Source organism: Mus caroli, unplaced genomic scaffold (assembly GCF_978045245.1).
Source record: "Mus caroli unplaced genomic scaffold, Mus_caroli_1 scaffold_5, whole genome shotgun sequence".
Taxonomy (NCBI): domain Eukaryota; kingdom Metazoa; phylum Chordata; class Mammalia; order Rodentia; family Muridae; genus Mus; species Mus caroli.
The window spans coordinates 27,801,775-27,816,647 of NW_028227260.1; the positions used below are offsets into that span (position 1 = coordinate 27,801,775).

Sequence of the window (14,873 nt, forward strand, 5' to 3'; positions counted from 1 at the left end):
GGCTTTGGTTTTCAGGAGCTAGAAGCTAGCTGACAAGGTTAAGATCTCTCTCCTATAGGAAGCACGAGGCAGTCCAAAGATAGGTATCTAACTAAGGGCAGCTGGAAGATGACCCCGGGGGAACTTTCATCCTGGGTGGAGTCCCGGGTAGCCCGCTAGGGCGTGGGCCAGTTCTGCGGCTCTAGACTACTGGGCGCTAAGTCCTCGTGGGCTATTTTGCCCAGCACTGCGGGAGCGGCATGGTGGCTGTGGGCTCAAGGGAGGCTTTAGGCGACCTGCGACCCTTCGGAAGCAGCCCTCCTCCTTTGCAGCAGCTGCAAGCCCGATCGGGCTCCGCCTCTTTGGCGGTGACGTCCTTAGTGAGCGGAGGCGGGCGTGTGGGTGGGCCGAGCCAGAGGCCGCCTGCGATTCGGCGGGCTCAGCCACACCACCGTGCTCCCCCGCTCCGCCCGCCCCTCCGGGCTCGTCTTTTCCGGGCTCGCGCCGGGCCCCGCCTCCGCTGGCTGTCCGGGTTGCGCGCGCGCCGCTGCGGTTCTCTCCCTCTCTCTCTTTTTTTTTCCACTGGTCTCCGCGGCTCGCCCCTCCTTGCCAGGCAGCTCCAGAGCTAGCGGGCACGCGAGCTCCTCTCCAGGAGCTTCCTTCCTCTTAAGGCCGGGACCCAGTGGCAGACTCGTGGCGAGCGAGGCAGCACCTTCGGTGAGTGATCCTAGGCTGGGGAGGATGCGGCTGCTGCGCCCTTGCCCCGGAGAGTCCCCGATTCCTGCCGGGCTCCGCGATCCTCACCTGAGCCGGCTGGAGGTCGGGGTTTGGGGGGTGGGGGGGCGCTCGGCTTTCCGGCCGCGGCCGCTGGCTCATGGAGAGAACCACCGTCACTATCTCCTCCTTTGATGCTCTCTGGGATCCTCCAGAACCCCACCTGGCTCTTCCCTGTACCCCCGCTGTACCCTGAGAGCCATGAGAACTCTTCCTCCAGGGGGTACCGGGCTTTGCCAAGACTCAGTTGACTTGAGCACACCAAGTGCCTGCTAGACCTCCAAACGACCTTTAGGTCCCCCCTAGACCTCAGCTCCATTTTGTCCCCTCCCTTGTCACTCTGTAACAGGGTCCGGGCGCCTGCGGGTGGTGGTGGCGGCGGCGGCGGCGGTGTCTTTGGTTCTAGAAACAGCTGCTTTCTCGAATTTGGGGAGGGTGCCTTCGCTTTCGATAGATACTCTCTCAGCATCCATACCTTTACGTATGTTAGCAAACAGCTGGATCGTAGCTGCAGCTTGTACCCTGTGATCTTCCCGTCTTTATCTCTGCGATCAGTAGGTGCTGTATAGTTAATATTAGGTTTATTCACTTCCTCTTCCTCTCATTCGAGTACCGAAAAGATCTGTAGCTGATGTCTATAGACAGAAAAACCTAGGAGAATGTGATTCATTGCCTAACTGGTTACATATTTGAAATCCGACGTCATTTCTCCTTTTACTCCAGCATCTCCTTCGAAGACATTTTTTTCCATCCTTTTGAAATTAATTTGCTCATTCGTACTTTTCATCTTAAAAAATACCCGTCAATTCTCACTCAGTAGAAACGACGGTAGGGATGGGAATAAGGGGAAATGAACCTTGTTGAAGAAGTAAGCAGTTTGCTTTACTGGTTCATGGTTTTAATCAACCACTCAGTTTCCTCTTCTGTGGAAATATGCCCAGCTGTCATGCAGTTGGATTCAAGCATAACCGAGGTTCCTTCTCATATTTTGTCTCTTGAACCTGTAAATTCATGCGTAGTGACACGTTTTTACAGATAGTTAACCCAAGAAAGCCATTTCCTGCACTTACTCGTAACTTTAGTGTTATTTTTTTCTTTTTGTACTTGCAGTAAGCAAGGCTTCCAATTTTTTTTTTTTTTTTGGTTTTTCAAGACAGGGTTTCTCTGTATAGCCCTGGCTGTCCTGGAACTCACTTTGTAGACCAGGCTGGCCTTGAACTCAGAGAAATCCGCCTGCCTCCGCCTCCGGAGAGCTGGGATTAAAGGCGTGCGCCACCACGCCCGGCACCAAATATTCTTAATGTCTAAACCACCAAGTGGAGATCAATTACAGTGCTGCTACTGAGCAGGTCAAGCAAAATTTGAAATGTAAGGCCTCTTCCCTTAAATTGCAAACATAGCTCATCTTTTCAGCGGAGTGTGCAAAAGTGGGAAACATGGTAGACTTCTGTTCAAATTTATGATCTTTGCCATTTCCATGGAGCAACCGGTATTATATTGTCAATATATGTGCAAATTGGGATAAAGGACCTTGGCATCAATCAGATATAAAGAGTTTTACTGTGTTGGGTAGAGATCTGATGGATGGAGGAAGAACAAAATCTTGCCCACATAGGTGGCAAGAGACCTGAATCCAGACTTCTGGAGATGCTCCAACTCCAGCCTCTCAGCTATACTAGCTATATGCACCTTGAACAGGGCACTTTTCTTAGTTTTCACATATATAAATTAAGTGACTGTATGGTTGGCAGGATGATCCATAAATCCCTTCCTTTTGGCTTCCGTTTTTAAAAAACTAAGATTTTTTTTATGAAGACATGTATTTTAGTGCACTTCACATTAAGGCTGGGGCTGAATCTTGTTATATCATATATCAGTTTAGAGTATCATCTCAAAGTTTTCATAGACTAGCTTTAATCAATAGAGTATTAATTAGTTCTTAGCTAGGGTAGTGGTCCAGGACTTTAATCCCAGCACTTGGGAGGCTTAGGTATAGGCATAGGCTTAGGCCAAGGTGGAGGCGGAGGTGGAGGCCGAGGCCAAGGCCAAGGCCAATGCGGCCGGGGACTGAGGCGGAGGTGGGGCCCAGGCAGAGGAGGTGGAGGCTAAGGCAGAGATGGGGAGCAGAGGCTGGCAAATCTCTGAGTTTGAGTCAGATATCTAAATTAAAGGCTAGCCTACTTTACCCAGTGAGTTCCAGGAGAGCCAAAGCCAACATGGAGAACCATTGTCTCAAAAACAAAACAAAAGCCAAAACAAGATGATTAATTCTTAAATTCATTCCGACTGTTCAAATGCATAAATCAGAGGGAGTGAGTTTTACAAATATTAGGTTAATTTCTACTACTAGTATGGATGGGTACCACACTGAGTTGAAGATACTCGTGACCTTTAGAACCTTGTAAGGGTGTGAACATACTGCCTTAAAACTGTAATTAGCTAGTAACTTTAAAAGTCTATACAGAGGGCCTGGAGCGATGGCTTAGAGGTTAAGAGCAATGGTTGCTCTTCAGAGGAACAAGGTTCAATTCTCAGCACACACATGGTGGCTCACTTCCCTCTGTAGCTCCCAGTCTCAAGGGATTCAGCACCCTCTTCTGGCCTCTGAGAGCACCAGACATGCCTGTGATCCACAGACAAACATGTAACTAAAACACCAATGTACATAAAATAAAAATATTTAGCTGGTTATGGTGGTACATGCTTTTAAGCTCAGCACTTTTTGGGAGGCAGAAGCAGGCAGATTTGTGCTACAAAGCCAGCCCAGTCTATGTAGAAAGTTCCAGAATAGCCAGGACAACATAGACCCTGTCTTTCTTTTTTTAAAAAGATTTATTTATTTATTTATTATATGTAAGTACACTGTAGCTGTCTTCAGACACTCCAGAAGAGGGCGCCAGATCTCGTTATGGATGGTTGTGAGCCACCATGTGGTTGCTGGGATTTGAACTCCGGACCTTCGGAAGAGCAGTTGGGTGCTCTTACCCATTGAGCCATCTCACCAGCCCTAGACCCTGTCTTAAACAACAATAATAAAACTATATTTTAAAAACATATGCAGAGCTGGGCAGTGGGTTTGTGCATGCCTTTAATCCCAGCACTTGGGAGGCAGAGGCAGGTGGATTTCTGAGTACGAGGCCAGCCTGGTCTACAGAGTGAGTTCCAGGATAGCCAGGGCTACACAGAGAAACCCTGCCTCACCCCCCCCCCAAAAAAAAAACAAACCAAAACAAACAACAACAATAACAACAACAGAACCAAAAAAAAAAAAAACCCCAACAACAACAACCAACCAACCAACCAAAAAAACATATGCAGAAATCTCACTCATTCTATTTATAATTCATTCCACCCTCTTGTTCTTCAGGGTGTGATGGTTAAGAGAACATCACTTATTCTATGAAATTGTAGACTAAGAGGATGGATGGCGTGGTTTTAGTGAGACACATGGACATATAGTTTATTAAAATATTAAGATTCAAGTTGGGATGAACAAAATCCCCTTAAAGTTAAGCCTTAATAGGGGCGGAAGAGATCATCATATTTTATTATAGGCTCTTTGTTTGGTTTCTCTGTGTAACAGCCTTGAGTGCCTGGGAGGTCCACCTGCCTCTGCCTCACCAGTGCTGGGATTAAAGGTTGTACAACCATACCTTGGGCTCTACTGTTAGTTCTTTGTGGCGTTTCTTGTTCTCCTCCCCTCCTTGACTTTCCTTAGGGAAATTAATAAGGTTTGTTTTTCCATTTCTGCTGCTGGCTGATATCATATATTTTATACATTTTCCTTTTTTGATTATGGATCCTGGTTTTGTTGTAGATTGTCATACAGTTATAAGGAATAATACCTCAAATCTGATTTCAACCAATGTTATTATCAAAAATAATTAGTATATAACAGGACAACTAAGAAGTTGAAATACAGGGTGTCCATATTCACATTCCCCCATTTTTTCTTTTCTTTTTAAATTTTTTTTACTCTTGATTTGTATGCATGTGTGCCTGCCACATGTGTACAGATGCTTTCCCAAGCCAGAAGAGGGCCTCGATGCCTTGGAGCAGGAGTCATAGGCATTGTGAGCTGCCCAACACAGGTACAAGGAGCTAACCTCTTGTCTGCAAGAGCAGCAGGCTCTCTTCACTGCTAAGGTGTCTGCCGGCCTCACTATTTCAGCACTTTTAGCATGCACTTCGTGTGTGTTTTAGTTCTGCACACTGGTAGCATATGTCGCTGCTTTCTGGGATCACTGTAGGCAAGTAAGTCATAGAGCAGTTCTGTCCCACTAGGGGCACTTATGTTACCCTTTTATACTTTCAGCCATCTCTTAGCTCTCACTGATGTGTTTCTCGGGTCTCTTGTCATTCCAAGAAAGCTAAGTAAATGGGAACACAGACTGTAACCATTTTAGATTGCCTCCTAATACTAACCTAATTCTTGGAGAGTCATGAGATTTATATCCTTAATCAATAATCGGTTCTTTTCACTAGTGAGTAGTATAGCATGCCATAGATGTATGTTTGACCTCTGATGCTTTCCATATATGGGCATACCTTTCCATGCCTAACAATTCCATTGCCAGGTTATATAGTAGTTGCATGTTTAGATTTCAAAGATTTCCACAAGGGCTACCTACCATTTGACATTCCCATTAGCAACTTTTTGTTTGTTTGTCTACTATATTTATGCTTTTTTTTCCTCCCCCAAGTTCTGGGACTAAAGGCATGGTTTAAGGTTGTACTTTATTTTTTTTTAACATTTAAAAATGAGTAACTATAGCTGTCTTCAGACACACCAGAAGATTGCATCTGATCCCATTACAGATGGCTGTGAGCCACCATGTGGTTGGTGGGAATTGAACTCAGGACCTCTGGAAGAGCAGCCAGTGCTCTTAACCGCTGAGCCATCTCTCCAGCACCAAGGTTGTACTTTTAATAACAATGTTTTTCCCTTCCCTTTTCTCTAAATGTGCTCGTCTACCCTTGCTGTTCTCCTTAAAATATGTGGTGTCTTTTTTTTTTTTTTTTTTTTTTTGGTTTTTCGAGACAGGGTTTCTCTGTGTAGCCCTGGCTGTCCTGGCACTCACTTTGTAGACCAGGCTGGCCTCGAACTCAGAAATCCACCTGCCTCTGCCTCCCGAGTGCTGGGATTAAAGGCATGCGCCACCACGCCCGGCTTGTGGTGTCTTTTTTATGTTTGCTCTCTCTCTCTGTCTCTCTCTGTCTCTCTCTCTGTCTCTCTCTCTGTCTCTCTCTCTGTCTCTCTCTCTCTCTCACACACACACTTAACTATAATCTGTTGAGTCCATATAATATTACTTTGTGCTTGTGTTTCCAGTCCCAGTGGGTATATACAAAACACCCCCAACCTAAGTCTCAGAGAGTATCGCCAGAGGAGGGCAGAAAGTTTGTATGAGCCAGAGGATCAGGGAGTTTGCTAAGTGATGGTGTCTCCTAGCAACATCAGAAGTTATATCCCTAAAGTCTCATCAATGCTACCACCCAAATGTGAGCTGAATAAGGCAGACACTAAAGAAAATACCAGCATGGGCAGGGACTAGGCTTCAGCCTTGCTCACAACTACAGGCCACTGAGTAAAGCTGGGAGCAGGGGCAGATCACGCCAGCTGTTCTCTAGTACCTAATGGCCAGCCCTGAGAATACTGCTAAGTCAAAGTGTAGCGACCTTACTTCCCCACTCACTCACTCCTCCTCCTCTATCTCACCCCACACACCATATATAGCCCGCCCACTTTGTGTCCCTCCCCTTTTTAAATAATCCATTGAGTGCCACGAATGCACGGGTGTGGTGCCATCCCTTGGTGCTTAGACAACCTACCAGGCCGCTGCTAGGCCTTGAGTATAACATTAGTTATCCCTTTGCCTGCTTTCCTGTTGGATTCTTTGAAATTGTCAAGTATTAAAAGTTCCTTTGTATAGTGCAAGTACTGATGTTTTGTTGGTGTATAGCTTGCAACTGTATTCTTTCACTTTGTGGCTCGTGTTTCGAACGTCCTCACAGGGAGTTTTCACAGGGAGTTTACAGTGACTACATTGCTTGCAGGAAAAACGTTAAGTTTTGTTTTTTTGTTTTTTTTTTTTTTTAAATACATGGCCTGTGCTTCTGGTGTCAAGAGTATCTTATATACTTGTATTATTTACTTGTACTCCTTTGTGTTCTGCCTTGCATCATTTATTTATTTATTTATTTTTACTGTAAGCAATGTGCTCATTGCTTCATTTCTGGAGTTCAGATGTGTTCTGTGGTAAGTGACTTTGAACTTAGCATGTGGATCTGGTTATACATGGTTGTACCATACTAAAATGGGTGTTATCCTTACAACCCTAGCAGTTGCTAAATGCAACGTAGAATTAAACAGCCACACAACAGGTTTCACTTTCTAAATTAAAAGTGTTTTGGCAAAACTATAGTTTTTTAGCAAAGTTTTTTAAAAAAAAATTATCCAACGCATAGATGTTTGTTGTCATTTGAAATAATTTTTTAAAGATTTATTTATATTTTATGTATGTGAGTACACTGTAGCTGTCTTCAGACAGACCAGAAGAGGTCATTGGATCCCATTACAGATGGTTGTGAGCCACCATGTGGTTGATGGGAATTGAACTCAGGATCTCTGGAAGAGCAGTCAGTGCTCTTAACCGCTGAGCCATCTCTCCAGCTCTTGTTCTCATTTAAACACAGTTTGAAAGTGTATTCCTACATTTTGAGTAGTGAAGTTATCTCAACTATATACTTAGTAGGCTTTATTTTTACTTGTTCTTCTAGAGTAAATCACGATTAAATTTGTCTACACTATATATTTTTCTTTTATAGTCATTACTTGTTGTGATGATAGGGCTCAGAATATTGTACATGCTGGGCAAGTGCTCTACCTTTGAGCCAGTAGGCCCAACCTTCAACTATTCTTACATTGAATATTAGTCTTAGGTGATGCTTGTACCACCTCTTTTTAAAAATTGTGTGCACCTGTATTATGGTAAGAACTTGCTGGACTAATGATGAATTTTAAGAATACTCATTTGTTTTTATGGTGGTAACAATTCCGTGTGTCTTTTGCTACTACCATTTTTGCTCCAGTAAGTGCGCAGTTAGGGTATCAAATTCCTCCAAGAAAAAAGAGCAAACTGGTATAAGTCAGGGGACAGAAAAACACTCCCTGTGGCCAATTCCTGTCCACCACCTGTTTCTGTAAATAAACTTCAGTTGGAACACAGCCATATGGCTCCCTTTATGTATTGTCTGGCCGTATTCACAGAGACCCTGTGGCCTTCCAAGTCTGTTTACTCTCTGGACCATTAGAGAAAAATTCTAATGAACTCCCAGATAAGGCAACTTAAGTAGGATCATTTTCTTCTGTTTTATAAAGGACATGTTAGCCTTTGCTTGTATTTCAGCAAGACTGCATTCAGTTTTTTTTTCACCAAGCCTGGCAGTAGAATTAAAGGCATAGTTAGAGAACTGGTAAGGTTAGTTTTTGTTGTGGGCATGAACGTCAACTTGCAGGTATGGTTAACTAGTATGATTCTAATAGAGGCTTCTGCAGTTGGGTTGCTCCAAGCCAGACTGGTAATGAGTGAGCTGGGCATGGCTGCAGTTTTTCACCACAAACTGCTTTGTGATCTTTAAAGTACGTAGTAGGAGGCTACCAATTTGAACTTCCATGGTGGTTTATTCTTTTGTTTGCACAACTTCCTTCTTTTGTTAACTTGACACTTCAGTTCTTTTAAATGTCCTAAGTGTCAGACTGAAGATGGAAATGAAGTTGGAACACTTGGCTGTACATTTAGAAGGAAGTGGATGTCATCGTACGCAGAAGCATATTAAATACATTTTTAAGATATAACTGCATTTTTAAAAAAAAAAGTCTTGTGAAAAACATAAAAACAGCAGAACAAAGTCAGAAGGAAACTAGCAGATTTTGGCAGGGGTAGCTTCTAAGTGTGCTGTAGGAACTTGGGTTTACCTGATTCACTGTATTAGAGGATGATCTTCATTTCTTTGGTAAAAGACACTAAACTGAACAAGTGCTGTTAGTCCAGTGTGCTTGTATACCTACAAGCTGAGCACATACGCTTTACTACTACTGAACATGTATACTTGGTCGTGCATATTGTTGGTGTGCATGCTTGTATTTTGCAGGGGATGAAACCTGGTGTATCTTGTACATGCTAGGCGAATGCTTCACCGCTGAGCTACGTTTCCATGTAGTGATTTTAAAATATATGACTTAATAGTTTTTAAAGATTTAGTTATTTATTTCATGTATGTGGGCACACTGTCACTGTCTTCAGACAGACCAGAAGAGGGCATTGGATCCCATTACAGATGGTTGTGAGCCACCCTGTGGTTGCTGGGAATTGAACTCAGGACCTCTGGAAGAGCCATCTCTTCAGCCCTCGATTTAATATTTTTTAAACTGATAAAAATACAGATGGACAGAGTTGGCAGTTTTTCTGAAACACGTGAAATGATAACAGTGTGTGGGATTCACTTCACATCATATGGACAGGAGTCGATGGAGGTGAGTGTGCCCATCGAAGCAAACATAGCTCAACACCTAGGTACCTGGTTAAAACTGGTGATGATCATATTAGGTTCATTGTAGTGAATGACCCTGAGTTGTTTTTTAGGAAGAGTCGGTGAATGAAAATTGCTAAAAATAATTATTGATAATTAGGTATGGGTTAGACAGTATACGTCTTATGTAAATACAGGAATTTGAAAATTGTCTACAGGCTGATGGCTTTGCAGGTATCTTCAGTTCCTTGACATTTTTATCCCAAGACTTCAGGTGAAATTTGTTTGCAATCACGAGAAACATCTTGGCTTTTTGGCCCTATGTCAGGAGTTTGTCGAACGAGTGTACCTTTGCCACTGATAAAATAGAATGAAAATAACCTGAAATGTTTGCTCTGTGACACAGTAAGAATAGTTTTTCAGTTGAATTGACCATTTATATTAACTGTTGTAATTCAAATGAGATAAAAGGATTTCTGCATAGTAAGCATCATATGTAATGAGCCTATTGATCCATGAGAAAGATATGCAGAAATGTATGGATGTACATTTTAAAAAGAAGTGGAGGGTTATGAAATGGAATCTTCCAGATAGATAAAAAAAAAAGCAAAGAATATAAAAAAGATCTTCAAGTTTATCTACTTAACAGGGAGAATACAACCCATTTTGCAAAAGATACATTGCTAGAAATTAGATATAATACCTTGAGCAAATGGGCACTCACACACTATATAACTTTTTAATAAGCAATACCTGAATCCTCTCGCTTAAAAATGTACACATATTTTGCTAGGTGTAGTGGCACATGCCTTTAATCCTAGCTTTTGGTGGCAAGGTAGGCAGATCTCTGTGAACTGAGTTGCAGGCCAACTACATAGTGAGCTCTAGGCCAGTCAAGGTTATAGAGTGTTTCAGAAGACCAATAAAGAATTTGTACAGAAGAAAAAGAGAGACCTAGATGATCTGACAGAGGCATTCTAGAGTATGGATTAAGGAGTCATGGGACATTTATATATACCTCAGGATTCCACTTATCTAAAGGCAAACAATGCTTATCATGTGTATAGATAATAAAAAAGGTATGATTGATAACACGGTGCAGAACAGTTATCCCTAGAGGAAAAGGGAGTGGCATTAGAGGAAACTTGTTATTCTAGATAAATCTATAGTGTATTTAACATTTTAAATTGCTGTTTTCTAGGTAGTTGTGTAAGTTAGGAAGAAATATTTGCCCACAGGAAGATACTTAACAATTATTATATGGCAAATGCAATAGCTTATACTGAGTGAACATTCAGGTGTTTTGATAAAACGTAACTTCCCATGGAGAATCTTCTAAATTTTCCACTTGGTTCACTCCTTTAATCCCAGCACTTGGGAGGCAGAGGCAGGCGGATCTCTGAGTTTGAGGCCAGCCTGCTCTACAGAGTGAGTTCCAGGACAACCGGGGCTACATAAGAGAAACCCTGACTCGAAAAACAAACAATCCCCCCACCCAGAAAAAAAACAAAAAACAAGACTATCTTTTCTTTTCTTTTCTTTTCTTTTCCTTTCCTTTCCTTTCCTTTCTTTTCTTAGACAGGGTTTCTCTGTGTAGACAAGGTTTTTCATGTGAATACTTCTCATAGCTAATCATATTTTTTTTATTATGATCGAAACAGCCCATTTTCCAAGGCTATCTGTCTTACTTTGTCGTTTGGAGTTGGATTTCATATCAGGAGGATTTTTCACTCATAGGTGCACTTAATAAGGTAACAGACTTAGGAGAGTAATAAGGTAGCAGGTATAGGAGCATTAACTTAAAGGTCTATATTTCTTACTTGACTAATGAGAAAAGGTGTTGAAACGTTTCTGGAGAATTCTGGTGGTTGTGGAGAAGGCTAATGAGGGGTGGAGGCATACTGAAACACCTGTTTTCTTTTAGTTTTTGTGCTTATTTCCTTTAATGTATGGATACATTATTGCGGTGCTATGAAAAAGTAATGGCAGGCTTATACAGGATCACTCATCTAAGAAGACCTGGAGAAGTGAACTACTGCTGAGAGGAGGGTGACCATTACTTGTGCTTAGGATGTGTTAGTCACTGCTGCTTCAAGGTTGAACAAAGGGCTTAAGCGATCTGTCAGACAGGAAACAGGAACTTGGTGAATGAGCTTAAAAGCCAGTTGTGGCTTAGAAGACAAGAAAGAAGGCACAGTAATGTAGCCCTGGGAAGAAGAATCTAAATGATACTGTATTCCACGTGGCCACAGAAGCTGTGAAGTCAAGAAGTTAAAAGAATAGTTGAAAGGATAGACCTGAACAGCAATCATGGCACTTGCCAGATAAATATGTTTCTGAACAGTAGAGTAGGGAAAAGTAGGCCAAGCATAATGATATTCTTAGAGTTGGAACCAGAGACTTTCAAATTTGGTTAATTGAAAGTTTGTCTAGGATGGTTTTAAAGTCTTTGAAATATTTGGGGTACAGAGAGTATCAGGTACCAGACCAACAACTTTTTGCAAAATATTTGGATTCTCTCTCTCTCTCTCTCTCTTTTTGGTTTTTTGAGACAGGGTTTCTCTGTGTAGCCCTGGCTGTCCTGGAACTCACTTTGTAGACCAGGCTGGCCTCGAATTCAGAAATCTCCCTGCCTCTGCCTCCTGATTGCTGGGATTAAAGGCGTGCGCCACCACACCCGGCTGTATTTGAATTCTCTATGCCTAAAATGTATTCATTGCTTTTCTGTTATTGTGATAAAATACCATGATCAAAAGCAACTTACTGAAAAAGTATCACTCATGGAAGGGAGTAGGGGAGCAGACGGGGCAGCAGGGGCAGGGGACTCAGAGATTCTTACATCTTCAACCTTGAACAAGAAGCAGAGAGAGTGACTTCTCTCAGAGCCCACCTTGCAGATCGACTTCCAGTAGGACTGTATCACCTTCCCAAACCAACCGGGGGCCAAGTGTTCAAATTCCTGACCCTGTCAGCAACATTCTCATTCAAACCATCACACAAAGGTAGCATAGAATTTCTTGGAAGCAAGTTGCTTCCACAATTGGAACCTAGAAAAAGTAAGGCTTTGGTTCACCTTTTGTGAGTTATGCAACCCTTAATTGGGAAGCCATATGGTGTTTATTTCCACAAATAGAAATGTCGACATTAGCATCTTCATTTAAACACAATTATACATGCTATACTTTTTTAAAGAAGCAAAACAACTCATCTCCTAAGAATGTTATAAGTTTGTTTTTAGTGTCAAGTATATAAGGCCAGGATTTTTATAGGCAACTAACTTTAAAAAATATATATATATATATATATTGCACATATGTGTTACTTTTTTAACATTTTGTTGATGACCAAGACATTAACTATTACTTTTTTATCTTTTCCAAAGAATTTCTCTTACCTGCACTTTCACTTTTGAGTTTCAGTTGCCCACATTCAGCCTGACAATATTAAGTGGAAACTTCCATGAGTTTGCAATACGTTTTACCAGAGTATCTTGTTATAATTATTTTACTGGTCCCCATTGCTCTTAATCTTTCTCTGCCAAAATTCCAAATTAAACTTTATAAAAGAGATGTGTAGGCAAGGAAACACTAGCATGGGTAAAGTATGGAACCATCCACAACTGCAGGCATGTAAGGAATGTCTTCTATTTTCCTCCCTGGATAGCAGGGATGGGTACTCTACTTCCTTACAGGTGGGAATCCCTTAAAGCTTGGGTAGTTTTAGAAGAGATGACTGAAAAACGGAAATCTTTGTGGGGATTTTTCCTACCTTCTTTTTTAATCCCTGACTTATTCATGTATGTTTTGAGATTGGATCTCAATATGTACCCGAAGTTATCCCGGAACGCTCTGCTTATTATTTGTGTGCCTTTGCACACATGGAAGACTGAGGACAGTTCGTGAGAACAGGCTCTCTGCTGCAGCCTTGTGGCCTCTGGGGATCAAACTCAGTCAGGCCTGCACATGGTGCCTCTACCCACTGAACCCTCCTGCTGTACCTGTTGCTGTTTGTAAGCAACATGACTTTTGGGAATTGCTTGCCTAGGTAGAATTGAATAACTGGTAATTGCCAGGCCCTGGTGTATAAAATAGTAAGATCGTGGTGGCGCACGCCTTTAATCCCAGCACTCGGGAGGCAGAGGCAGGTGGATTTCTGAGTTCGAGGCCAACCTGGTCTACAAAGTGAGTTCCAGGACAGCCAGGGCTACACAGAGAAACCCTGTCTCGCAAAAAACCAAAAAAAAAAAAAATAGTAAGATTAAAATGGTATTTTTTTCCCCTAGCACAGTAGGTTTTAATAGTGGGGGAGAAATAGGCAAAAAGGCTCCACGGATGGTGCTAGCTCTAGTATTTGTGAGAAAAATACTTTTGTTGCAGGATGGCTGCCCACTTCCTGTCTTTCTGTGTCACCCTACATTTCTCCCAGGTACTTTGGCTATATGAAGCCTTTCTCTTTAGTGGGTGGGCTAGTGCTGAAATGGTAACATTTAGTAGAATGGGGGGTGGTTCAAAAGTAACAAGTTTCGGCTAGCTGGTACTTTTCTCAAAACAACTTTAACTGTAAGGACCATATTATCTTGGTTTTATCCATAGAGGATCCTTGGTTTTCCAGCTATCGTTGATCTTGAACATGGTGAGACTTGTGATTGTGCCCCGTCTTTAATTGAAGGACCGCATTGCTCAAGCTACTCCCTGCAGGAAGGAGGAGGTGGATGATGTACAAGGTCATTACCAGAGATAAGGAGGAAGTGACAGTGATGATCTGGACTCTGGGTGTCCTTTGAATTGTGAAAAACAGACATTTGCAATTCAGTTCGTTCTATGATATTTAAAGAGCAAGTTGTGTCAAACCTGATGCAAGCTGGAGTCATCTGAGAAGAAGGGAGCTGAATTGAGGAAATGCCTCAGTTAGATTGCCCACCGGCATGTCAATTGGGTATTGTTTTGATTAATGATTGATGTGGGAGGGCTCAGCCCATTGTGGGCATAGCCACACATTGGTAGGTGGTCTTGGGTTGTTCCAGAAAGCAGGCTGAGCAAGCCAGGGAACAGTGTTGCTTTATTATTATCCTGCTTCAGTTCCTTGAGTTCCTGCTCTGACTTCCTTGGGTGATGAACTGTAAGCTGTAGATGAGATAAACCCTTTCCTCCTCAAGTTGCTTTGGGTCACGGTATTTATCATGGCAGTTGGAATCAATATGAGGCTCTGCAGTGTTAAACTTTATGAACATAGTCTCCAGTAAACATTTACTAAATATAAAAACGAGTACTCTATAACGTTCATAGTGGAACTGATGACTTTAATAGATAGCAAGTAACTAATTTGGAAGTAGTGGCTTTGATTACAGTTTTTTTTTTTCAGCTGACGTTTATTTCTCTAGTTTTGCATCATTCTTAGCTAAGAAAACAAACCATTTAAAGTAGTTTCTGGATGATGTAACATTTTATTACAAAGTCATGGGAAATATTTCTTTTGTTTAGGAGGAGTGACTATAAACTAAAGGTGGAAAATTGTTAGGCTTGTCAGCTGATTTAAAAAAAAAAACTACCAAACTTTTGGTCCTTTTACCTCATACTCCTAAGTGCTAG

At 42.1% G+C, this 14,873-nt stretch overlaps 1 protein-coding gene across 6 annotated transcripts in view; it reads left to right on the forward strand.

Moving 5' to 3' along the window:
* Nucleotides 1–488: 488 nt before the first annotated feature.
* Acsl4 (acyl-CoA synthetase long chain family member 4) overlaps nt 489–14,873 on the forward strand; it is a 73,788-nt gene continuing 59,403 nt past the window's right edge. For all 6 annotated transcript variants that reach the window (XM_029473007.2, XM_021152851.3, XM_029473008.2 and 3 more), the window contains exon 1: nt 489–696. The gene's annotated coding sequence lies outside the window, so the exon portion shown is untranslated. The remainder of the gene's footprint in view (nt 697–14,873) is intronic.